Source organism: Psammomys obesus, unplaced genomic scaffold (genome assembly GCF_907164565.1).
Source record: "Psammomys obesus unplaced genomic scaffold, mPsaObe1.curated_primary_1811, whole genome shotgun sequence".
Classification (NCBI taxonomy): domain Eukaryota; kingdom Metazoa; phylum Chordata; class Mammalia; order Rodentia; family Muridae; genus Psammomys; species Psammomys obesus.
In genome coordinates this window covers 119,510-145,118 of record NW_026592548.1, presented here as the reverse complement: position 1 = coordinate 145,118, position 25,609 = coordinate 119,510, and the positions used below count along the sequence as shown (strand labels likewise).

The 25,609-nt window shown below is 38.2% G+C and overlaps 1 protein-coding gene across 3 annotated transcripts in view; it reads left to right on the top strand.

Annotated features, from left to right (window-relative positions):
• Wls (Wnt ligand secretion mediator) overlaps positions 1-25,609 on the top strand; it is a 133,370-nt gene that overhangs the window by 14,837 nt on the left and 92,924 nt on the right. The gene's annotated exons all lie outside the window — the stretch shown is intronic.

The window sequence follows — 25,609 nt, the reverse complement described above, 5'->3', positions numbered from 1 at the left end:
TTGATTAGGTCTTGCTGAAGTTTGGTCACCTGCAGTATTAACCCTTTTGTGATGTGCTTTCTTATCTGTACCATGCCATTTACTGGTACAGTAAATGAATTATTGAATTATTCAGTTCTTTGACTTTGGTTCACAATATTTACAGATTAGAAGCTATTATAAAATATTTTTAAAGCTTTTAGGAATTATTATTCACATCTTATGGTTTAATTAGCAGTTTCAATTGTATGAATTTACCTTAAAAGAATAATGATTAGTGATGATCACCATGTAACGTGCTAGGTAAGTCCAGGAGTGAACAACTCCATGTTTGTTGTCTAATATTGGGCATTTCTTAAAATTTTAAAGTTTTTGTTTATGTGCCAAGCCATATCTTACTCTTTTCTTCTACAATCCCTTAATTGTGAAGGTAAGCTTCTTCCTAGTTAGTGACCTGATTTGCTTGGTTACTTCTTTCCTTCATTGTTGTGGTTCAAAGTTGATCATTTCAGGAATGAAACTTTTTGAAGACTAGGAAAATGAGGAGTTCACTGGAAGTTTTGTTTAGTTGTATGTCTTTTTGTTTTGTTGCTTTATTTTGTGTTTTTTTGGGGGGGTTGTTGTTTTGAGGAGTAGATTAGTTAGCTTCAACTTTCTACGTGACACAGCACAGAATCAGCAGATAGAATCCAGTTCCAGGATAGCCCGAGCTAAATAGAGAAATCCTGTCTCATTAAATAAATACATAAATAAAGAGAACACTATTTGAAATTGTGTATGTGTGTGCATGTATTTAGGTATCACTGTTGAGCATCAAATTGCTAGTGGAAATCATTAGTGATATTTTTTCTTTCTAAAAATTTCATTAATTTTTTTTATTAATTATAGTTTTTTCACTTTGTTTCCTAACTGTAACCCCCTCCCTCGTGCCCTCCCAATTCTGCCTTCCCTTTGTCTTCTCCTCCCATGCCCCTCCCCAAATCCACTGATAGGGGAGGTCCTCCTTCCCTTCCCTCCAACACTAGCCTATCCGGTCTCATCAGGACTGGCTGCATTGTCTTCCTCTGTGGCCTGGTAAGGCTGCTCCCCCCTCAGGGGAAGGTGATCAAAGAGCCAGCCACAGAGTTCATGTCAGAGACAGTCCTTGTTCACATTACTAGGGAACCCAATTGGACACTGAGCTGCCATGGGTTACATCTGTGCAGGGGTTCTAGGTTATCACCATGCATAGTCCTTGGTTGGAGTATCAATCTCACAAAAGACCCCTGGGCCCAGATTTTTTGGTTTTGTTGCTCTCCTTGTGGAGTCCAGTCCCCTCCAGGTCTTTTTATTTTCTCCTTCTTTCATAAGATTCCCTGCACTCTACCCAAAGTTTGGCTATGAGCATCAACACCTGCTTTAATACCCTTCTGGGTATAGTCTTTCAGAGGCCCTCTGTGGTAGGCTCCTGTCCTGTTCCCTGTTTTCTCCTTCTTCTAATGTTTATCCTGCTTAGCCTTCTGAATCCTTCTGAGGATTGAGCATGTTACCCAGGGTCCTCCTTCTTGCTTAGCTTCTTTAGGTGTACAGTTTTTAGTATGTTTTTCCTGTATTATATGTCTAATGTCCACTTATAAGTGGATATTTTTTAAAATTTGACTGAACTTTTGATTTTGAAACAAAGCTTATTGTAGCACATGTTCTATCTGATTTTCATGCATGTGAAAGATAGATGGCCACATGGTGTCCAAGCAGCTGAAATGAACTTACTGAAGGCAGAAGAGAATTTTTTAATGATTGTATAAGCAGAACAGTATCTCTGGGGACAGCTGGAATTTTTCATTTGTTTTTATGATGACTCTTGGGAGGTTTCTTTAAGACATGCTAGAGACTATGAGGCAGAATAAGCAACAAATGTTACTATAGTTCTCTAACTGTTGTAGTTCTGGGCTACATAAGAGTATGCATTACTAGATCTTGTCTTTCAGCAACTTCAATTTTATTAGAAAGACAAGACCAATAAAACAAGTTGCTGCTAAGGGCTAAGTTAGTTGCAGTAGACCAAGAGCTCCAAGCATATCTTAGAGAAGATGAAAAGATATTTTGAATAATTGAAGTCTGACATAGATTGTCAGACTCCAATTATTAATTGAATTAATAGAAATTCAATTTGATATTCATAACTGAAAACAAGATTTGTATCATTCAGTGTTCTAAATTAATAATTGATAGAAAAAGCCTTGTGTCTAGTATGAAGAAGTCTGGCTTGTGTGTCATTTGCCTCTCTGAACATGTAGTCCTTCATGCTTCTTCCTATCTTTGCTTGGAGACATTTCCTTTGGCAATTAAAGCAGGGGCATATCTTTCCTCAAAGCTAAATATATTTGTTGATTTTCGACACACACACACACACACACAATATTCTTTCTCTTTACCCCCTCCCCCCTTTTTTTGAGACAGGGTTTCTGTTTATCCTTGGCTGTCCTGGCCTCACTTTATATTCCAGGCTGGCCATGAACTCACAGAGATCTCTTTGTCCCTGCCTCCCCCAGTGCAATGATTATAGGCATCTGGCTAAATGGAAGTATTTTTAACTCACTGATTTGGACCTCCTTAATTTGTTCATTGCATTTCTTTAAAAAAGGTCTAGCTAGGAGTGGCAAGTGGTACATGCTTTTAATCCCAGCACTGGGGGATGGGGCAGTGAGGACAGAGGCAGAATGATCTCTGAGTTTTGAAGCTAGCCTCATCTACAGCTAGTTCTAGTACAGCTTGGACTACACAGAAAAACTCTCTTTTTTTTTAAACAAGCAAGCAAACAAACAAAAATCCAAAGCAACAACAATAAAAAATAATTCTAAAATAAACAAAGTTTGGAGGGCAAAATCTGGAGGTGGCTGCAAATTGACCAGAAAGTTGACAAGTCCCCATAAAGATTGGCATTGTGTTAGCCATTGTGAGCAAATCCATTCAGCTTAGGGCCTCTGTCTGTATTTTCCTTTGAATTCTTCTTCTACTGAATGTCCCATCATCTTTTGTTAAAATGAGGTTCTGCTAGTTCTGTTTGCTTTTACCACATAAATGTTTTAGGAACTCTCTACAGACTGGCTAAATTGTTTGTGTGGGCTGTGTACAGATTGTGTGGGTGATAAAACAAGTAGGAAAGGACTCAGTAATCAAAAAGGGGTTGGGGCAGGGAGGGGTAGCTCTTTCTCTGTCCCTCAGAATGAAGCTTGAACACAAAGGGTACTTTCTTAATCATGCTTCCTTTGTAATCAAAATTGAGAAGCACTTTTAAAAACCAGGGCTATTTGGTTCCCTGTCTCGGGTGAATTAAGTCAACTACCCAATAACTAATCGATTGGTTAAAAATTTCCCAGAGGCACCCTGGCAGAATCAAATTGTACTGATAAAGTAATGGTGCTGGCTTTGCTCAAGTTTTTTCACAGTGACCAGCTTGCACTTAGATGGTAAACACTGATGGTGGTGGGAGAAAAAAAAAAAATAGGAAAGAGATCCGTAAGACTTTGGAGTTTTGATGAATTTACCAGACTTGAGTCACTTTGTACTAAGCCTGTAAAATAAGTACTGAATGCAGAATCAAATTTACTGGATAAATTTGGAAAACTTGCTTTACCTTTTGGAAGTTCCTTTGTTAGAAATCAAAGGTTAGTAATCTTAATGTTCACTTAATCAGTGTTGTGAAAGAAAATAAGATCGTAAATACTCTGAGGCCCGTACAGATGAAGAAATAGGGGAAATTTCTCTTATTTTTTTCCTATTTTTCATGTTCAACAGGGAAAGGTGAATTAGTATAGTTTTGTTGTTGTTTTTAAAGAAAAGTTGTTCTTTCAACATGTTTTTTTTTTTTTCAAGCTAGGTTACATGCCTTTTCACAGGTTAATTTTCTAGTACTATGAGCACAAGTTTGGAAATTTACAGTTTGTATGGTTTTGTAAGAATGAATTTTTAATTTATCCCTGCTATATTCATTCAACCCATCAGTCTAGCAGTGAGATGTTTTGTAATGAATTGTTGCTATTGAAAAAATAAGGAATGATGAAAACAGAGGCAACAGTAGTGTGTTGGAAAGAGTCCTGCCTACTTATTGTTATCTAGCTATTTCCTATTTAACTATCTTTCAAAAGTAAAACACTTTTGAAATAACAAGGTGGCTGTAAATTCTAGGCATCTGAGTGTCTTTTATTTTTTTAAAATTTGTTTCTTTGTTTTATTTTTGTTTAAAAGCTCTGACTGTCCTACCCCTTGACCATCTATTCAGAACAGATGGAAAATAATCCCTCGCAAATTTCTTTTCCTATTAGGTCTTTTATCACCTAATGTACTTTCTTTTCACATGAATATTTGCTGGTATTTTCTTCTCAATGAAAATCTCTAGCCTTCTCCTTCCATTTGGCTTTTTCAACAATGTGGATTAACAAAATACGTGTTTTGCTAATTATTTGGAGCAAGAGAGATTTTTATTTTGGGAAGAGTCTGGGGACTTATCTAGTTCTGCTTCACCCATTCTATGGTCTTTCTACAGCGACCTTCCATTCTAGTGACATTTTGTTCTTTTTCAATCTACTAATTTTTTAATCCAGTTTACATGCTGCTATGGATGAATATTCTTTCTTACCCCTCAGTATAAAGTGCTTCTGTGACCACATTTGATTTCTACTTATGAATCTTAAATTATTTTTTTAATTTGGAGTAATTTAGAACATGTATTTCACACAACTGAAGATATCTGTTATTTCCCTCCTTTGACTTTTTTTTTTTCTCCGCATGAGGTCAACCTTGTGTAGTTTAGTTAGACCCCCTAACCATGCTAACTATCCCTTTTCTGGTGGCTGCATTTTCAGTAAATGTTAAATGTACTTTCACTACTACAGTAACTAGTTACTACTTGTTTCCTGTTTTCAATAGAAGATCTATAATTAAAGAGTCAATGTATGGCTGTCATTATAGCAAAGCTGTGAACAGTGATCAGCTCCATATTGGAAATATAACTTCTTACAACTAGACACTTAATAGACCTCACCATTTTAACTCAGTGACTTATGGCAAATGCATTTCTCATGTATCTCTTTGTCTATTTTTCTCATTAGGAGACTCAATGGGCCCATATGGATTTGAGCTCATTCCCAGCATAGTACTTACTTGTTGACTATGATATAGGATAGTTTTCAGAGCCTCATTTTTATCCATCTCTGAATAGAGAGAATTTTATATACTACTTACATCTATGTAAGAATAAAAATGAACTAGTTCCTTACATAATCTGTGGCACTTAAAAAATGATGTACAAATAGATAGCTGCTGCTGTCTTTCATAGTTTGTAAATGGCAACCTGATGTAGCCAGGCTGACATTATCATTAAACTAGAATGGGTGTCAGCTTCTGGGGTTTGGAATCCTAGTTACTCTATGGCAAGTAACGTTGTAGAATGAGTGAAGCATATATTTTTAATTACTTATTATATTTTTATATTTATTTATTTTGTAGTGTGAGTGTTTTGCTTGCATGCAAGTGTACTACAGCTTGCAAGTTGTCTGCAGAAATCAGAAGTAAGCATTGGGTTTCCTTTAACTGGTGCTGGGAGCTGATACCAGGTCCTCTATAAGAGCAACAGGTACGAACAGTCACCAAGCCAGCTTTCTAAATTTTTCTTTTAAGAGTGAGTAACTGAGTTTTCAACCAGGGTTAAGGTGAAAATCCTAGTGTGGGGTAGTCAGGGAAGTGAAGAGGGACATAGCCAGAACAGCACTGTATGATAAGCTTAGACTTTGAGTTAAATATTAATGTTAAAATGTTAGAATGTTTGAGTTAGAGTGTTATAATGAATCTAGTGCAGCCATAACTCCACCATAGAAGGGTCTAATGCTGCATTCCACAAAGCCCTTTGGCTAACAAGTTATAAATTTTGAGACACTGGCTCTAGCCTGGAAATATAGCTCAAATGTCTGGTTTGCAAAGAAAGCAGTGAGCATTAACAGATGAGTCATTTGGTCTTTTTGTGGAAGCCTTTGTGCTCATTTCATGTGTGTTTAATTTTTGCTGTTTTAAGAACCATAGAGTGATATAATAGCAGACTTTTTTTTTTCCAGGAATATGGCTTAGAGTTTACCACAGCATTTCACATTCTATGTAAGAGTTTGGCCCAGTGTCCTAAAGCACTTCGATTTAGAGAATCCAAACTGAGCAAGTAATGCAAGCCAAATAGAACTCCTTATTTGCATGTGGATTCTATAAAGCAGTTCTAGTCTTTTATTTTTGGCACCACGACTGAGATTATAGGCCAATCATTTAAAATACTTATATGCTTATTCTTTTCTTTTTCTTTCTTTCTTTTTGTTTTGTTTCGTTTGTTGTTTTCTTTTTTTTAATTTTTTATTAATTACACTTTATTCATTTTGTATCCCCCCATAAGCCCCTCCCTCCTCCCCTCCCAATCCCACCCTCCCTCCCCTTTCTGCATGCATGCCACTCCCCAAGTCCACTGATAGGGGAGGTTCTCTCCTTTCTGATCTTAGTCTATCAGTTCTCATCAAAAGTGGCTGCAATGTCCTCTACCATGGCCTGGTAAGGCTGCTCACCCTTCAGGGGGAGGTGATCAACGAGCAGGCCAATCAGATTATGTCAGAGGCAGTCCCTCTTCCCATTACTATGTAACCCACTGGACACTGAACTTCCATGGGCTACATCTGTGCAGGGGTTCTAGGTTATCTCCACGAATAGTCCTTGGTTGGTGTATGAGTCTCTGGGAAGTTCCCTGTGTTCAAATTATCTTGTTCTGTTGCTCTCCTTGTGGAGTTCCCGTCCCCTCCAGTTCTTACTATTTCCCACTTCTTACATAAAATTCCATTCACTCTGCCCATCAGTTGGCCATCAGGCTCAGCATCTGCTTTGACAGTCTATACTGCAGAAGCTTTCAGAGGCCCTCTGTGGCAGGTTTCAAGGTTGTTTCCTGTTTTCTTCTGGCTTTCAGAGGCCCTCTGTAGCAGGTTCCGAGGTTGTTTCCTATTTTCTTTTTCTTCTGATGTCCATCCTCTTTGCCTTTCAGGATGGGGATTGAACATTTTAGTTAGGGTCCTCTCTTTTGCTTAGTTTGTTTAGATGTACAGATTTTAGTGGGTTTATTCTATGTTGTATGTTTATATGAGTGAGTATATACCATGCGTGTCTTTTTGCTTCTGGGACAACTCACTCAGGATGATCCTTTCCAGGTCCCACCATTTACCTGCAAATTTCATGATTTCCTTATTTTTCATTGCTGAGTAATATTCCATTGTATAGATGTACCACAGTTTCTGCATCCATTCTTCAGTTGAGGGGCATCTGGGTTGTTTCCAGCTTCTGGCTATTACAAATAAAGTTGCTACAAACATGGTTGAGCAAATGTCCTTTTTGTGTACTTGCGCCTCTTTTGGGTATATGCCTAGGAGTGGTATGGCTGGATCTTGAGGAAGCACTATTCCTAGTTGTCTGAGAAAGCGCCAGATTGATTTCCAGAGTGGTTGTACAAGTTTACATTCCCACCAGCAGAGGAGAAGGGTTCCCCTTTCTCCACAACCTCTCCAGCATGTGTTGTCCCTTGAGTTTTTCATCTTGGCCATTCTGATGGGTGTAAGGTGAAATCTCAGGGTTGTTTTGATTTGTATTTCCCTAATGGCTAATGAGGTTGAGCATTTCTTTAAGTGCTTCTCTGCCATTCGATATTCCTCTACAGAGAATTCTCTCTTTAGCTCTGTTCCCCATTTTTTAAGTGGATTACTTGGTTTATTGCTTTTCAGCTTGTTTAGTTCTTTATATATATTGGATATGAGTCCTCTGTCAGATAAAGGGTTGGTGATGATTCTTTCCCAATCTGTAGGCAGTCACTTTGTTTTGATGATGGTGTCCTTTGCTTTACAGAAGCTTTTCAATTTCATGAGGTCCCATTTATTGATTGTTGCTCTTAGAGCCTCTGCTGTTGGTGTTCTGTTCAGGAAGTTCTCTCCTGTACCAATGAGTTCTAGGGTATTCCCCACTTTTTTTTCTAGCTCATTTAATGTGTCTGGTTTTATGTTGAGGTCTTTGATCCACTTGGACTTCAGTTTTGTGCAGGGTGATAAATATGGATCTATTTTCATTATTCTACATGTAGACATCCAGTTGGACCAGCACCATTTGTTGAAGATGCTATCTTTTTTCCATTGTATGGTTTTGGCATCTTTGTCAAAAATCAGGTGTCCGTAAGTGTGTGGGTTTATTTCTGGGTCTTCTGTTCGATTCCATTGATCCACCATTCTGTTTCTATGCCAGTACCATGCAGTTTTTATAACTGTTGCTCTATAGTACAGCTTGAGATCAGGGATGGAGATACCTCCAGAAGATCTTTTATTGTAGAGGATTGTTTTAGCAATTCTCGGTTTCTTGTCATTCCATACGAAGTTGAGAATTTTTCTTTCCAGTACTGTAAAGAATTGTGTTGGCTATTTGATGGCAATTGCATTAAATCTGTAGATTGCTTTTGGTAAGATGGCCATTTTTACTATGTTAATCTTGCCAAGCCATGAGCATGGGAGATCTTTCCATCTTCTCATATCTTCCTCTAATTCTTTCTTCAGAGACTTGAAATTTTTTTCATACAAGTCTTTGACTTGCTTGGTTAGGGTTACACCAAGGTACTTTATGTCATTTGTGGCTATTGTAAATGGTGTTGTTTCTCTAATTTCTTTCTCAGCCCTTTTGTCTTTTGTATACAGGAGTGCTACTGATTTTTTTGAGTTAATTTTGTATCCGGCCACTTTGCTGAAGGTTTTTATCAGCTGTAGGAGTTCCCTGGTAGAGTTATGGGGGTCACTCATGTATTCTATCATATCATCTGCAAATAGTGATAATTTGACTTCTTCCTTTCCCATCTGTATCCCCTTGATCTCCTTCGACTGTCTTATTGCTCTAGCAAGGACTTCCAGCACTATGTTGAAGAGATATGGAGAGAGTGAACAGCCTTGTCTTGTCCCTGATTTCAATGAGATTGCTTTAAGTTTCTCTTCGTTCAGTTTGATGTTGGCTATAGGCTTGCTGTATATCGCCTTTACTATGTTTAGATATGTGCCTTGTATCCCTGATCTCTCCAACACTTTAAACATGAATGGATGTTGGATTTTGTCAAACGCTTTTTCAGCATCTAAGGAGATTATCATGTGGTGTTTTTCTTGCAGTTTTTTAATATGGTGGGTCACATTGATGGATTTCCATATATTGAACCACCCCTGCATACATGGGATGAAGCCTACTTGGTCATAGTGGATAAAATCTCTGATGTGTTCTTAGATTCGGTTTGCAAGTATTTTGTTAAGTATTTTTGCATCAATGTTCATAAGGGAGATTGGCCTGAAATTCTCTTTCTTTGTTGAGTCTTTGTGAGGTTTAGGTACCAACGTGACTGTGGCTTCATAGAATGAGTTTGGTAATGTTCCTTCTGTTTCTATTTTGTGGAATAGTTTGAAGAGAATTGGAGTTAGCTCTTCTTTGAAGGTCTTGTAGAATTCTGCACTGAAGCCATCTGGTCCTGGCCTTTTTTTGGATGGGAGACTTTTGATGACTGCTTCTATTTCTTTGGGGGATATAGGACTATTTAATTGATTTACCTGGTCCTGATTCAGCTTTGGTAAGTCAAATCGATCAAGAAAATGGTCCATTTCATTTAGATTTTCATATTCTGTGGCATATAGACTTTTGAAGTAAGTCCTAATGATTGTTTGGATTTCCTCAGTGTCTGTAGTTATGTCCCCCTTTTCATTTCTGATTTTGTTGATTTGGGTGGTGTCTCTCTGCCTTTTAGTTAGCTTGGCTAAGGGTTTGTCTATGTTGTTGCTTTTCTCAAAGAACCAGCTCTTGGTTTCATTGATTCTTTGAATTGTTTTATTTGTTTCTAATTGATTGATTTCAGCCCTGAGTTTGATTATTTCCAGCTGTCTACTCCTTTTTGGTGTGTCTGCTTCTTCTTTTTCTAGGGTTTTTAAGTGGGCCATTAAGTTGCTTGAATGAGCTGTCTCGAATTTCTTCTTGAAGGCACTTAGTGCTATGAACTTTCCTCTTAGCACTGCTTTCATTGTGTCCCACAAGTTAGGGTATGTTGTGTCTTCATTTTCATTGAGTTCTAGAAAGGCTTTAATTTCTTTATTTCTTCCCTGACCCAGCTGTCATTTAGTAACAAGTTGTACAGTTTCCATGTGTGTGTAGGCTTTTGCTATTTTTGTTGTTGTTGAAGTCCAGCTTTATTCCATGGTGATCAGACAGAATACCAGGGATTATTTCAGTCTTGTATCTGTTGAGGCTTGCTTTGTGACCAACTATATGGTCTATTTTGGAGAAGGTTACATGAGGTGCTGAGAAGAAGGTAAATTCTTTTGTGTTTGGGTGTAAAGTTCTGTAAATGTCTGTGAGGTCCATTTGATTCATGATCTCTGTCAGAGATATTGTTTCTTTGTTTAATTTCTGTTTTGTTGACCTGTCCTTTGTTGAGAGTGGGGTGTTGAAGTCTCCCACTATTAATGTGTGGGGATCTATATGTGGTTTAAGTTTAATCAATGTTTCTCTTTTACAAATGTGGGTGCTCTTGTATTTGGGGCATAGATGTTCAGGATTGTGATGTCTTCCTGGTGGAATTTTCCCTTGATGAGTATGAAGTGTCCTTCCTCATCTCTTTTTATTAATTTTGGTTGAAAGTCTGTTTTATCAGATATTAGAATGGCTACTCCTGCTTGCTTCTTGGGTCCATTTGCTTGTAAAGTTGTCTTCCAACCTTTTACCCTCAGGTAATGTCTATCTTTGTGCCTTAGGTGTGTTTCTTGTATGCAACAGATTGCTGGGTTTTGTTTACGTATCCATTCTGTTAATCTGTGTCTTTTTACTGGAGAGTTGAGTCCATTGATGTTGAGAGAGATTAATGACCAGTGGCTGTTAGATCCTTTGATTTTGATGTTGGCTGTGGTCATAAGGTTGTGTGCTTGATTGCTTATTGTTTTACTGTAGTAAGGTTAATTATTTCCTGTGTTTTCTTGACAGAAGCTAATTTTCTTGGGTTGTATTTTCCCTTCTAGTGTCTTCTGTAATGCTGGATTTGTGTGTAGGTATTTTTGAAATTTGTTTTTGTCATTGAATATCTTGTTTTCTCCATCTATGAGGACTGAGAGTTTTGCAGGGTGTAGTAGCCTGGGTTGACATCTGTGTTCTCTTAGGGTCTGCATGATATCTGTCCAGGCCCTTCTGGCTTTCATAGTTTCTGTTGAAAAGTCAGGTGTGATTCTAATGGGTTTGCCATTATATGTTACTTGGCCTTTTTCCCTTGCAGCTTTTAGTATTTTTTTTTTTTTTGTTCTGTATACTTACTGTTTTGATTATTATGTGGCAGGAGGATTTTCTTTTCTGGTCAAATTTTTTGAGTGTTCTGTAGGCCTCATGTATCCTTATTGGCTTCTCCTTTAACTTGGGGAAATTTTCTTCAATGATTTTGTTGAAAATATTTTCTGGGCCTTGGAGAAGGGAGTCTTCTTTTTCCTCTATTCCTATTATTCTTAGGTTTTGTGATCTGCCTGCCTCTGCCTCCTGAGTGTTGGAGTGTGCCACCAATGTCCAGCCATAAAATATTTTTAAACTTTTTAGAACCAGAATGAATTATATAACTGTTTGCTGCAATTTCTGAAATTTTGCTACTAAATTGTCAGTGTCATTTGTTCATAGCTTTGTTTCATAGGGAACACCTTTTAGTAAGTGCTTCCTACAGAAAGTTACACAAGTATTTGCATTCAATTTTGATACTCGTGTGTTGCTGTGTGAGTATTTATGTTTATTTTGATGTGATTGTGTGTCTATGTATATTTGTGTGCTGCCATGTTGTAGATGTAGGTTACCATATGTTAACTTGTGTGTTAACATATGGGTTGTGTGTGCTAACCTGTGAAGTGCAATTGAATCTATAGCCACACACATGTGTGTACTAGGTACTTTTCTAGTTGTTGTGATAACATCCTTGACAAAAGCAAGGAAGGGAGAGTTTATTTTAGCTTACACTTTTAATATAGTCCATTATGGCGGCAGGAGTTTGAGGTTTCCATTCACATTGTATCCACAATCAGGAAGCAGAGAGAGATGGTAAATTCTGGTGTTATGGTTACTCTTTTCTTTTTATGAAACTGTATATTGTGTGTTTAAATCTGTGTGTCATTGTGAAAGTGTACATGTGGGTCTAGGTGTTGCAAATATTTGCATGCCTCTCAGTGTTGTGGTTAAAGAAGTGTGACACTATACCCAGTTCTATGGTATGTGTTTCTATGAATTTCTATGTATGCATGGTGTGTGTGTGTGTGTGTGTACTTCTGTTTGTTGATTTTTGGACTGTGTTAACATCTATGTGTTGCTTTTTGAATGCATCTCTGTGCTGTCATGTGAATGCATTTACATACGTGTTTGCGTGTATTCACATCTATACATTGTGTTGTGTGCATGGGTGTCTGTTAGCCTGCTGTTGTTTGGGCGCATGTGAGAACAACTACATCTTAGCATAAGAGCCATATTTGTCTGTATGACTTGGTGGCAGTCATTCAGTGTAGTTAATTTTTTGCTTTATTCAATAAATAGATTTTCTATAATAGATGTTAGTGTGATTATTCATTGAAAGTGGCTGTTAAGAATGAATTGCATTTCATTAAGAATACATCATTTCACTCACAAGGGCATAGCTAAGGTGGTTTCTAAAGTCCTGCCTTTAGTTCTAGTTTCTGAAGATACACTTGCTTTGAAGTAACTGTTACTTAATTTGTTCAGTAATCTGGTAGATTTAATTACCATGGTTGAAATGCATGACAATTTCATCCTTAAAGTAAATGACAGTGTTAAAAGTTCTGTCTGAACATCATTTCTATAGAAAAATTTCAGTCAAGGAATTAACAGACTGTTAGTTAATTCCTAAGTGCTAAATCAGTTTAACACAAGTATTTGCATCTTCTGTACCTGACCTTTTTTTTTTCATTTTATTATAATAGCATAACTGCAATATATACTAGCTCCATTTTTCTCTTGTATGAATATACTATAGCATTTTCCCTTAAATAATTTATTACACTTATTCAGTCTGTGTGCATATGTGAACATGAGTGAGCATGCACATGCCACAATAAACGTGAAGAGGACAGAGAACAACCTGAAAGAGCTGGTTCTCTCTGTCTACCTTGTAGTTCCTGGGGATGAACTTTGAGACGATTGTCTTATTTAATGAAGTGCCTTGCTGGCTTCTTTCCTCCCTCTTTAAACTGCATATCCTTTTCTTTTAACTTTTATTAATTACACTTTATTCACTTTGTATCCCCCCACAAACCCCTCCCCCTCCCCTCCTAGACCCACCTTCCTTCCCCCTTCTTCATGCATGCCCCTCCCCAAGTCAACTAATAGGGGAGGTCCCCTTCTCCTTCCTTTTTGAGCTGTCATTCACACACACTCCGAAGACTTAAATATTTGCAAAGGACTACAGCAATGTTTTCAGGAATTTATCTTTGATGGCTAATGCACAGGTTTGGCTCATGGAATTATTAACTGTTTTACAATTCAACCAAATAATCATATTTATCCACTTAAGTTGTACAGTCTACTTCATGTTTCTTTTTAATCGGAATTAAGGCTTTTGAACTTAGGAAAGGCCAAGAGGAATGTCTTAATGAATTACATTGAAAATCCAGCTAAGTTTGAGGCAGGAGGATTTTCCTGAGTTCAAGGCCAGCCTGGGTTAAGACAGTTAAAAGCCAACTTCTAAACTTAGGATTCTGTTATGCCAACCAAGAGCTTTGGGGCCATTTGAATAAAAGTCACAAATGTGTTAATAACACAAACATATCAGTTCAAATATAAATTCCCTTTCCCCATATTTTCTTCCATCCTGTGTAGGCTGTCTAGTTCTAAGAACCTAAGTACACAGTATGTATTACATGAGTTTTCATTGGGCACATACTTTATTAGTAAATATTTGGGAGTAAAATGTCCTGTCTTTCTATGTCTAACAGGTTAACACTAGCCTCCTGAGTACTAGAATTATAGTCCTGTACCACTATACTTGGCCTATCTTCTAGGAAATGAAGGTTTTTCTTTACATTTCAAGGTGAAGTAGATATTGAACCTTTTACTTTCATAGTTCATGTGAAAGCTTTGGGAACTGGCATTATCCATCTATTGTTTCTATTATCTATTTTAAATCAGTCTGTTTGTTATTCCTTCAATATGAGCTGTTATTTCTAATAGCCTGAAATGATTTTGTAGGACAAGGTGGAGAAAACGAAAGTGAAACTATGAAGTCCTAGATAAATAAGTTATTTATATTTTTAATGGTATAGAGATGTTGATTATCAGATTTAACTGAGATTATTTAAAAGTTAACTCAACCTCCTTTTTGAGTCATAGAAGAAAGTATTTCTGCATCATTATTTTCTCATTGTTTTTAGTTGCTAAGTACTCATGGAAAAATAAAGTATTTCTGAAGTTGTTGACTATTTCACTTAGAATCATCACACATTTCAGATTTCAAAGTTCTGCTTATTATTATTTGTAAACATAATTACCCATAGAAACTAATTTGTTCTCCATATTCCTTCCACTCCGTCCAAGCAGATTATTCAAATATTGTGTTATAAGGCAGGCATTTCTGGCCTAAGTTAAGAAAAGGGTGTTATGACCTGATAACTAAGATTTCAAAGCTCTCTTGGAGAAATGGAGGTCCTCTATTCCTATTCAGACCAACTTCTGGGGGGCTTTTATTCTCCCAGCAGATCTCCTGTTTGCCTGTGAGTAGGTACAGAAGGAGTAGGGAGAGGAAGACAGGGAGAGAGGGAGGGAGAAGGGTAGAGGAAGTGAGAGAAGGGGAAGGTGTGGGAGGAATATAGGAAGGAGGTAGAAAAAAAAAAGAACTTGAAAGGAAAGTGTCACTTTAGAAGGAGGAGGAAAAGAGTCTCTAAATAAAAACTCTTTGTTCTGTGTGTGTCTCCTATTGCTTCTTTTTAACAGTGCTTTGTAGAGCTGAGCAGGGACTATTGAGAGTAGTAAGCAAGATAATTGCAGGAATGTACCCTTGGCTAGAGAAGCAAAGGGCTGAAACAAAGGTAGGAGTGACCCTATGAAATGTTCCTTCTAATGCCAAGTGTGGTGATAGTTTTAGTCCTAGCAGTGAGAGGCAGAGGAAAGTAGTTTTCTAAGTTCCAGGCCAGCTAGAGCTACATAGCAAGAACTGTCTGAACCAATCACTCAATTAACTAAGAATGTTTTTTTTTTTTCTAGTTTTCCAAATTCAAGCATAGACATCTTGTAAAGCAGGGTGCCTACTTATGGCTTTCTAACCTGGTAGTGCCCTTGCTCTCTCAATTCACACTTCCTCTATTTCAAGAGTAAGCCTTATAAGCCATTCCAGACTTCTTTTACAGCCAAAACTTTGTTTAGACACTTGTTGGAACAATTTTCGATCAGGATGTGGCTGTCTGTCAAGTGCTCCAATAATATTGTCTCTGTCTTTAGTTACACACTCCTGGGTATTTTCAAAGGGATGCTTTGTTGCTTATTTTAAAACCAAAGAAATAAAAAGTTCCCCTTGAGCTAAATGGAATCTAGTTGTCATTTTCATGTGTTGTTTTGGTTTTATTTTAACTTTTTTTGAAGGCAACTAACTCTTGAAATAGGGCCAATGATTTGACATTGACTCAGCTTTGAGTATGAAAAATAATAGTGGTTGTCTAGATAGTAACTTGTAAACCAAGGTATCATTTGAATAGTAATAAGAAGCCAATGAATCTTCTTCCAATAGAAATACATTTGTAATATCTATTGGATTACATTTTTATTCAGTTAAGTTTTTATATAACTTTATTCATTCCTTCTATATCTCAAATAATCAACTTACCCTTTCTCAGGTTAAATGCAGCAATTCATCATAATTATAATTAAAATGTATAGTAACTGCCTATTGTCTGTATTCTTCTTCATTCATATATCTTACACTCTTGGTGTCTATTAGGTCTACTCCTGCAGTTGACAGTGTCTAGCACATACCTGGTGCTCAATAATCAGGGATGAAGTAATGTGTCTGAAAGATCATTTTTTTATTTTCTAAAAAATACTTTCCCAACCTTGAAGTTGTCACAGATTTTACTGATTTCATATCACTTTAAAATTAAATAAAACACAATATCTTATAGCCTGTATTTGCTGTAGTATTGAGAACAGCAAAGACTGAGCTTACATTTTTTAAATTTATTTTTATTTTATGTGCCATGGCATTTTGCCTGCACATATGTCTGTGTAAGAGTGTTTGATCCCCTGGAACTGGAGTAACAAACAGTTGTGAGCTGCCATGTGGGTACTGGAATTGAACTCTGGTCCTCTGGAAAAACATTCAGTGCTCTTAACCTCTGAGCCATTCCTCAAGCCCCCCTGAGCTTACATTTTTATGAATGGTTTCTATAGCTTATTTGCATGCATACTTTCAGTGTTCTTAGCTGCCAGTATGAGCGGTCAACAGTTCAGAGTGACAGGACATATTTGGTTTTGGCTACATTGCCCTTCTTGCTAAATTGTATTGATATAGAATCAGCTTCTAGCCCTTATATGTTTAATTAAGTCATCCTCTATAGGTGTGTACAGAGAACTTTTATAACATGTACTAAGGCAGCTGGGTGATATAGCCTTCAAATACTAGAATGGTAGTTTTTATTTTTCATTTGAGCAAACATGACTTATTTTGTTGATTTGAAAATAGGTAACCCCTTTTTGACACTATAGATCCCCAGAATCATAGTAGGAACTAAGACTTTTGTTGTAAATACAGTGAACTATGGCTTGTTCAAAAATTGCAGATAATTTTGACTTTATTTAATTTTTTTGTTATACTATAAGATCATTTTTAAAAAACCTTAAATTCAAATGTTTTTTGATTTTTGTTTGTTCACTTTTTTCTTTTTTTTTGAGACAACATCTCACTATGTAGGTCTGGCTCTCCTGGAACTCCCTTGTAGATTAGGCTAACCTCAAACTTGCAGAGATCCTCCTGCCTCTGCCTCCTGAGTTCTAGGATTAAAGGTGTATGCTACTATGCCCAGCTCATTTTAAATTTTTGTTTCTAGATACTGTTTTATGATTATGTAATCACATTTTTGGCTGTATCTAATGAAACACCATCTATAGCAGGCAGCCAGCATAAGCTGCACACTTGTCTTTTTGTTTTCTTTCTATGCTGTAAACACTGAGTATCCACTCTTAACTGCAGGTGAAATGTCATTCTGAGTTGTAAAGATATTGCCAAAGGAACTTTAGGTATTTATGCTTGAATATCAGCATGTCATTTACTTTCTCAAATAGTATAAACATTATTTTCCTTATGAGTACTACTGGAAGAGTTGAAATCTTGAATTATGTACAATTTTTAATTTTAAATGTTTTTTGAGGCTATTTTATTCCAATGAATTAAAAAAATTCACATTCTTTTAGACAAGCTAAAGATGTGTATTTGAAGCTTCTTTAGGTCTGTTGCCAAGATCTTTTAAAACATGTGTATGCCTGAGAATTTTGTTTCATGGATGACATACTGGGCTAATACAAAAATAAATACCAGGTTTGCTGCTGCACAGTCTCCCACACTGAGAAAGCAATAGTGCTCTGTTTTTCATGTGGAATGTGGTTTTAGAGCTTAGCTGGGGTTTGTTATTTTCACTTTTGTCTAAGGGGTGAAAGACTTGTTTGTCCAAGCAAATAAAGTAAATGAAAAAGGTTAGGTTCATTTTAGAATAATAGAGGTTTTAAAATGTAAGTATTTTCTGCAACAAATAGTTTGACTGTGTTATTTAAAATGGAATTTATGACTTTTGCGTTACGGCTTATTTTCCAACCACATTAAAATGGATCCAATTAAATGTGTCATTTGGTCTTTCTAACATCAGGGAACTGTTTGGATGACCAAAATAACCAATGTTTGACTCATTTCTAATAATAAGCTTGACAGATGGCTTTAGATAAATAAGGTATACAAAATCTTTGTGGTTGTATGCTTTTGAGTTTTGAGAAAAATCTCCCATAGATTGAATCCATAAAGATACCATTCTGATGGAGCCAATACCCAAGACTTTCAGTTAAACATCTTTAGTACAGAAGTTCCTAGCATTTTTACTTGTTATTGGTTCATTTTTCTGAAAACACATTTATCACCAATATAGATATTATAATATTAACACATTTACTGTTAATATAGATATTAATATGATATTATATATCAAGTAAAGAAAGATAATGTTTTGATGCATTTTAAACAGTAGTTACTTTCCTCTAGGAGGATTTTTTTAATTAGTTTTTATTTTTTTTACTATTAATTACGCTTTATTAATTTTGTATTCCCCCCATAAGCCCCTCCCTCCTCCCCTCCCGATCCTACCCTCCCTCTCCCTTCCTCATGCATGCCCCTCCCCAAGTCCACTGATAGGGGAGGTCCTCTTCTCCTTCCTTCTGATCTTAGTCTATCAGATCACCTCAGGAGTGGCTGTATTGTCATCTTTTGTGGCCTGGTAAGGCTGCTCCCCCATGAGGGGAAGGTGATCAAGGAGCAGGCCAATCAGATTATGTCAGAGGCAGTCCCATTTCCCATCACTATCTAAGCCACTTGGACACTAAACTGCCATGGGCTACATCTGTGCAGGGGTTCTAGGTTATCTCCATGAATAGTCCTTGGTTGGAGTATGAGTCTCTGGGAAGTTCCCTGTGTTCAAGTTTTCTGGTTCTGTTGCTCTCCTTGTGTGGTTCCTGTCCTCTCCAGCTTTTACTATTTCCCACTTCTTACATAAGATTCCATGCACTCTGCCCAACAGTTGGCCATAAGTCTCAGCGTCAGCTTTCATTGTCTGCAGGGCAGAGTCTTTCAGAGGCCCTCTGTGGCAGGTTCCTAGGTTGTTTCCTGTTTTCTTCATCTTCTGATGTCCAGCCGCTTTGACTTTCAGGATGGGGATTGAGCATTTTAGTCAGGGTCCTCTCTCTTGATTAGTTTCTTTAGATGTACAGTTTTAGTAGGTGTATACTATGTTATGTCTATATGAGTGAGAATATACCGCGTATGTCTTTCTGCTTCTGGGACAGCTCACTTGGGATGATCCTTTCCAGGTCCCACCATTTACCTACAAATTTCAAGATTTCCTTATTTTTCATTGCTGAGTGTACATCTATTGTGTAGATGTACCAAGGTTTCTGCATCCACTCTTCAGTTGAGGAGCAACTGGGCTGTTTCCAGCTTCTGGCTATTACAAATAAAGCTGCTACAAACATGGTTGAGCTAATGTCCTTTTTGTGTACTTGAGCCTCTTTTGGGTATATGCCTAGGAGAGGTATGGCTGGGTCTTGAGGAAGCGCTATTCCTAGTTGTCTGAAAAAGCATCAGACTGATTTCCAGAGTGGTTGTACAAGTGTACATTCCCCCCAGCAGTGGAGGAGGGTTCCCCTTTCTCCACAACCTCTCCAGCATGTATTGTCACTTGAGTTTTTCATCTTGGCCATTCTGATGGGTGTAAGGTGAAATCTCAGGGTTGTTTTGATTTGCATTTCCCTAATGGCTAATGACGTTGAGCATTTATGTAAGTGTTTCTCTGCCATTCGATATTCCTCTACAGAGAATTCTCTGTTTAGCTCTGTTCCCCATTTTTTAAGTGGATTACTTGGTTTGCTGCTTTTCAGCTTCTTTAGTTCTTTATATATACTGGATATTAGTTCTTTATCAGATAGAGGGTTTGTGAAGATTCTTTCCCAATCTGTAGGCAGTCGTTTTGTTTTGATGACGGTATCCTTTGATTTACAGAAGCTTTTCAGCTTCATGAGGTCCCATTTATTGATTGTTGGTCTTAGAGCCTGTGCTGTTGGTGTTCTGTTCAGGAAGTTGTCTCCTGTGCCAATGAGTTCAAGGGTATTCCCCAATTTTTTTTCTAACCGATTTAATGTGTCTGGTTTTATGTTGAGGTCTTTGATCCACTTGGACTTCAGTTTTGTGCGGGGTGATAAGTATGGATCTATTTTCATTTTTCTACATATAGACATCCAGTTGGACCAGCACCATTTGTTGAAGATGCTCTCTATTCTCCATTGTATGGTTTTGGCATCTTTGACAGAGATCAGGTGTCCATAAGTTTGTGTGTTTATCTCTGGATCCTCTGTTCGGTTCCATGGATCCACCATTCTGTTTCTATGCCAGTACCATGCAGTTTTTATAACTGTTGCTCTATAGTACAGCTTAATATCAGGGATGGAGATACCCCCAGAAGATCTTTTATTGTAAAGGATTGTATTAGCAATTCTGGGTTTCTTGTTATTCCATATGAAGTTGAGAATTTTTCTTCCTTGGTCTGCTAAGAACTGTGTTGGTAATTTGATGGGAATTGCATTGAATCTGTAGATTGCTTTTGCTAAGATGTCCATTTTTACTCTGTTAATCCTGCCAAGCCATGAGCATGGGAGATCTTTCCATCTTCTGATATCTTCTTCTAATTCTTTCTTCGGAGACTTGAAATTTTTTTTCATACAAGTCTTTGACTTGCTTGGTTAGGGTTACACCAAGGTACTTTATGTCATTTGTGGATATTGTGAAGGGTGTTGTTTCCCTAATTTCTCTCTCAGCCCTTTTGTCTTTTGTATATAGGAGTACTACTGATTTTTTTGAATTCATTCTGTATCCGGCCACATTGCTGAAGGAATTCCCTGGTAGAGTTTTTGGGGTCACTCATATATACTATCATATCATCTGCAAATAGTGATAATTTGACTTCTTCCTTTCCAATTTGTATCCCCTTGATTCCTTCAACTGTCTTATTGCTCTAGCCAGGATTTCCAGAACTATGTTGAAGAGATATGGAGAGAGTGGGCAGCCTTGTCTTGTCCCTGTTTTCAGTGGGATTGCTTTAAGTTTCTCTCCATTCAGTTTGATGTTGTCTATAGGCTTGCTGTATATCGCCTTTACTATGTTTAGATATATGCCTTGTATCCCTGATCTCTCCAATACTTTAAACATGATTGGATGTTGGATTTTGTCAAATGCTTTTTCAGCATCTAGGGAGATTATCATGTGGTTTTTTTCTTTCAGTTTCTTAATATGTTGGATTACATTGATGGATTTCCATATATTGAACCACCCCTGCATACCTGGGATGAAGTCTACTTGATCCTGGTGGATGGTATCTTTGATGTATTCTTGTATTCAGTTTACAAGTATTTTGTTGAGTATTTTTGCATCAATGTTCATGAGGGAGATTGGCCTATAATTCTCTTTCTTTGTTGGGTCTTTGTGTGGTTTAGGTACCAAGGTTACTGTAGCTTCATAGAATGAGTTTGGTAATGTTCTTTCTGTTTCTATTTTGTGGAATAGTTTGAATTGGAGTTAGCTCTTCTTTGAAGGTCTTGTAGAATTCTCCCCTGAAGCCATCTGGTCCTGGGCTTTTTTTGGATGGGAGATTTTTCCATTACTGCTTCTATTTCTTTGGGGGATATAGGACTATTTAATTGATTTACCTGGTCCTGATTCAGCTTTGGTAAGTCAAATCGATCAAGAAAATGGTCCATTTCATTTAGGTTTTCATATTCTGTGGCATATAGACTTTTGAAGTAAGTCCTAATGATTGTTTGGATTTCCTCAGTGTCTGTAGTTATGTCCCCCTTTTCATTTCTGATTTTGTTGATTTGGGTGGTGTCTCTCTGCCTATTAGTTAGCTTGGCTAAGGGTTTGTCTATGTTGTTGATTTTCTCAAAGAACCAGCTCTTGGTTTCATTGATTCTTTGAATTGTTTTATTTGTTTCTAATTGATTGATTTCAGTCCTGAGTTTGATTATTTCCAGCTGTCTACTCCTTTTTGGCGTGTCTGCTTCTTTTTCTAGGGTTTTTAAGTGAGCCATTAAGTTGCTTGAATGAGCTGTCTAAAATTTCTTCTTGAAGGCACTTAGTGTTATGAACTTTCCTCTTAGCACTGCTTTCATTGTGTCCCACAAGTTTGGGTATGTTGTGTCTTCATTTTCATTGAGTTCTAGGAAGACTTTAATTTCTTTCTTTATTTCTTTCCTAACCCAGCTGTCATCTAGTAGCAAGTTGTTCAGTTTCCGTGTATGTGTAGGCTTTTTGCTATTTCTCTTGTTGTTGAGGTCCAGCTTTACTCCATCGTGATCAGACAGGTTACAGGGGATTATTTCAATCTTCTTGTATCTGTTGAGGCTCGCTTTGTGACCAACTATATGGTCTATTTTGGAGAAGGTTCCATGAAATGCTGAGGAGAAGGTAAATTCTTTTGTGTTTGGGTGTAAGGTTCTGTAAATGTCTGTGAGGTCCATTTGATTCATGACCTCTGTTAGAGACATTGTTTCTTTGTTTAATTTCTGTTTTGTTGACCTGTCCTTTGTTGAGAGTGGGGTGTTGAAGTCTCCTACTATTAATGTGTGGGGATCTATATGTGCTTTAAATTTTATCAATGTCTCTATTACAAATGTGGATGCCCTTGTATTTGGGGTATAGATGTTCAGGATTGTGATGTCTTCCTGGTGGAATTTTCCCTTGATGAGTATGAAGTGTCCTTCCCCATCTCTTTTTATTAATTTTGGTTGAAAGTCTGTTTTATCAGCTATTAGAATGGCTACTCCTGCTTGCTTCTTGGGTCCATTTGCTTGTAAAGTTTCTTCCAACCCTTTACCCTCAGGTAATGTCTATCTTTGTGACTTAGGTGAGTTTCTTCTATGCAACGTATTGCTGGATTTTGTTTACGCATCCATTCTGTTTGTCTGTGTCTTTTTATTGAAGAATTGAGTCCATTGATGTTGAGAGAGATTAATGTCCAGTGGCTGTTAGATCCTTTGATTTTGATGTTGCCTGTGGTCATAAGGTTGAGTGTTTGGTTGCTTTTTGTTTTGCTGTAGTGAGGTTAATTGTTTCCTGTGTTTTCTTGAAAGTAGCTAGTTTTCTTGGGTTGTATTTTTCCTTCTAATGTCTTCTGTAACGTTGGATTCATGTGTAGCTATTGCTGAAATTTATTTTTGTCATTGAATATCTTGTTTTCTCTGTCTATTGGGACTGAGAGTTTTGCTGGGTATAGTAGCCTGGGCTGACATCTGTATTCTCTTAGGGTCTGCATGATATCTGTCTAGACCCTTCTGGCTTTCATAGTCTCTGTTGAGAAGTCAGGTGTGATTCTAATGGGTTTGCCATTATATGTTACTTGGCCTTTATCTTTTAGTATCTTTTCTTTGTTCTGTATACTTACTGTTTTGATTAGTATGTGGCAGGAGGATTTTCTTTTCTGGTGTAACTTATTGGGTGTTCTGTAGGCTTCTTGAATTCTTATTTGTCTCTCCTTTAACTTGGGGAAATTTTCTTCAATGATTTTGTTGAAGATATTTTCTGGTCCTTAGAGCAGGGAATCTTCTTTTTCCTCTACACCTATTATTCTTAGGTTTTGTCCTTTTATGTTGTCTTGAATTTCTTGGATGGTCTGTGTCAGGAATTTTTTAGATTTAACATTTTCTTTGACAGATACATTTATTTCTTCCATTGTATCTTCCACACCTGAGATTCTTTCTTCCATCTCTTGTAGTCTATTGGTTATGCTAACCTCTGTGGTTCCTGTTTTCTTCCCTAAGTTCTTTCTTTCCACAGTTTCCTCCATTTGTGTTTTCTTTAAGTTTTCCAATTCTGTCTTCAGGTCTTGAGCCATTTTTTTGATTTCCTACACTTGTCGGACTGTATTTTCCTGTTTTTCCATCAATTCCCTCAGCTGTTTGTTTGAACAATCCTCTTTTTCTTATATTTAATTCAGTGATTTAAGCATTTCTTCTCCATAGGCCATTAACTGTTTGGCTGCAACTTCCTCTATTTCTTTACAGATGGCCATAAACTGTTTTTTTTTTTTTTTTAAATCTTCCTCTATTTCTTTACACATTTTATTTGTTTCCTCTGTTATCTTCTTCATGATCATAGATGCTAGGTCCTCTTCTTGCATTTCAATTATGCTCTGGTGTCTAGGGCTACCTGTCCCTGGATAACTGGGTTCTGGAGATGCCATATTGCTCTGGCTTTTGTTGGTTGAACTATCTTAGGTTTTTGAAGTTGGTTTCTGGTTTTTCCTGGAATCCTTTGGTGGAGAGAATCCCTTTGGCAGGAAGATGTTTTTTTCTGAAGGAAGCCTTCTCAGCTTTTTGGGTATAGTCACTAGATGGCTGGTGTTTTTCAGGAGTTGCCGCTTTTCACCTTAGGCGTAGAGACCTGAATGGTAACTGTGGTCCTTATTAGTCGAGAGGGCTCTCCTCTCACCAGGAGAAGTCCTGAAGACAGCTGCCCAGTTTCTTGCTGTGAATTCTGCTGCTGTAACCTGTGTCCCGTGGTTTGATCAGTTTTGTTAGGGATAAGTGGTTGCCCCGTGGAGCAGTTTCTGTTGGTTGATCTCGGGGATCCCGAGCTTTTGAAGGTCTGAGATTGGGGCTCTGTGCCCCAGTACCCAAGCAGTAATCTGTGGCGGGTGAGTACTGCTCTCCTGGTAACAGCAGGCTATCTGGTGAACGGCAGGTCCCTGGGTTGGGCCAGTCTGCGAGACCTTTTCCAGGGATATACTGGGTGGCCTAAGTCTGTCCCCTTTGCTTAGTTCCCTGTGCGATTTCTCCAGACAGTGACACCATGTCTCTGGTGTCCTGGGGCACACAATTCTGTCTGTGAGGAATAGTTGGTACAAAGTAGGTCTCTGGGCTGGTGGCAAGTGTGCCTGCCTGCTAGTCTGCAGGAGCTGGGTGCCCAACTACTCTTTGTGCTTCAGGCTTGGGGCCAGTTCAGTGATGGGGCTCGTACCCGCTGGTCTGTGAGAGACTTTCCCCAGGTAAAGCCTGGGTCACCCAAGTCAGTACTGTTTCCTCACTTCCCGTTGGGGCCTCTCCCAACAGGAATTCCCAGACTGTGCTGCACTAGGGCGCGCAGCTCCCTCTGTGCTAGAGAGCTGAGCATGCAGTTCCTCTCTGGTGCTGGCGCTGGTGCTGGCACTGGCGGCGAGAGTCCAGTTCAGTGATGGGGCTTGTATCTGCAGGTCTTTGAGAGACTTTCCCCAGGTAAAGCCTGGGTATCCCAAGTCAATACTGTTTCCTTCCTTCCCTGTGGGGACCTCTTCCGACAGGAACTCCCTGTCTCTGTTGCACTAGGGCATGAAGCTCCATCTGTGCTAGAGAGCTGGGCGTAGCCCCTGTCTGTGCTGGCAGTGGCGGGAGGCCAGTTCAGTGATGGCGGCGGGTACCCGCGGTCTGCGAGACTTTTTCCAGGAAAGACTGGGTGACCTGTGGCCAGTCCAGCTGCTTTCCTTCCCTGTGGGTTTTTCTCACAACTGGGACTCCCTGTCTCTGGTGTTTTTGTGCCCACCGATCAGCCTGGGAAGGTGATCAGGACACGCAGGCGTATGGCTCTGGTCTGGCCTGTGCGACCTGGGATCTCTTCCAGGTTCTGGCTGGGTGGCCTGAGCTTGGACCCACCTGATTCCCACGCTATTCCTCTCACCTGGGAAACACGATCGCTGTTGTTTTAGGGCCCAAAGTTCAGTCTTTTGGTCGCTGCACGGAAAATGTTGACCTGCTTCTTAGATGCAGTGTTCTCCTG